Raw genomic sequence first — 1,583 nt, 5'->3', positions numbered from 1 at the left:
GCCCTTCCAGCCCCCCCCCCCCCCCCCCCGGTCACATCATCCGAATTCAGACTCCTCTTTGTGACGGCCTCAGTCTTCCCACGCTCACGGGACTCCCCTTTGCGACCTCCTGACGAGCAAAGTGAAGGGGGAAGCCTGATCCACTTAACAGCCATGTGACTACCTTAATGACTGCAGGAGTTCACTTAACAACCGTTGTAAAAATGGGGCAAAATTCACTTAACAAATTAAGAAAATAAAATAGGGGCAAAATAGGGGAGGAAAATGGGGAGAAGGAAAAAAAAGCATCGGCAGATTAACAATGTACCACCTCGACTTCAAACTTCTACGTAATTATGTATGCAGCTAGTCCTCGAGTTACAACCACAACGGAGCCCAAAGTTTATGTTAAGTGACACAGTTGTTAAGTGCATTATGCCCCATTTTGTGACTTTTCTTGTTACGGTTGTTAAGTGGATCGCTGCAGTTGATCACACAGTTGTTAAGTGAATCTGTGTTGACTTGGCTTGTCAGGTGGTCGCAAAACGAGATCACATGACCCCAGGACACTGTAGCCGTCATAAATAGGAGTCAGTTGTTAAGCACCTGAATGCAAACCACGTGACTTTTTTCGGTGCCATCGTAACTTCGGACGGTCACTAAATGACCGTTGTAAGTTGAGGACTACCTGTAAACTGGATGTTTTAATGGAGGGAAGAAGGCGTGGGGGGAGGGTGTCCCCCGAGTCCTTTTGTGGCATCGGAGCCTGTGGGCATGAAGGGAGCACCAAGGCCTTTGCCCAAAGGGAGGGAGGGAGGGAGGGAGGGAGGGAGGGGGGGAGCAGCTGCCAGTCACACCTAAATGCCGCAGGACGATAACAAGGGCAGTTCTGGAGGCAACGGGGCCCCCACAGGAAATATTCTCAACCTGCCAGGTGTTTGAGGCGGGGCTGACTTCTAAGGAAGCCAAGGAATCACCACCTGGGAACTTCCTGGCACCCTCGGCTTCTTCCCGGTGGCCTCAATAAGAAACAAAACCCTCCGTGGCATCGCCACAAGCGGGCAAGAGGAGCCCCTGCCACCCACAAGGGAAGCCGGGGGGGGGGGAGGTTGGGCAGGTTGGCAGAAAGCATCCGCTCTGTTTCTCCCAGAAGCTCTTCCGGGGGGGGGAGGGGGGCAGAGTGCCATAAACGGGACGCCCCTTCCCCAGAGATCGAATCCCGGAAGGCGAGGCCTGAAAGAAGCCTCTGGGGAAGCCCCGCATGGCCTCCGCAGCCGTGTGAAAGCGCGTTGAGCCCGTGCTGGGCAGGGCAGAGGCTGGGCTGAGAACACATCCAGGCGAACGCAGCGGGAAGGCGTTGCTGGAGAAGCAGAGGGGCAGACAGGGTGGGAGAGACCCCAGAAGGAGTGGGTCAAGAGGAGTCCACCCCAAAAGGAGAACTCACTCCGGCCTGGTCAAGGGAAGAGAAGGGAGCAAAGCAGAAGGGCAAAAGAACCGGGCAAGGAGAGGGCTGAGGGCACGCGGGGGGGGGGGGGGGGGGGCTGGAGCAGGGCTGAGGAGAAGAGGGAGGGCTCCGCTTGAAGAGTGAGGAGGAGGAGGAGGAG

Source organism: Natrix helvetica (genome assembly GCF_964273705.1).
Source record: "Natrix helvetica genome assembly, chromosome: 7".
NCBI lineage: Eukaryota > Metazoa > Chordata > Lepidosauria > Squamata > Natricidae > Natrix > Natrix helvetica.
Note: the sequence above shows the minus strand (reverse complement) of the source record.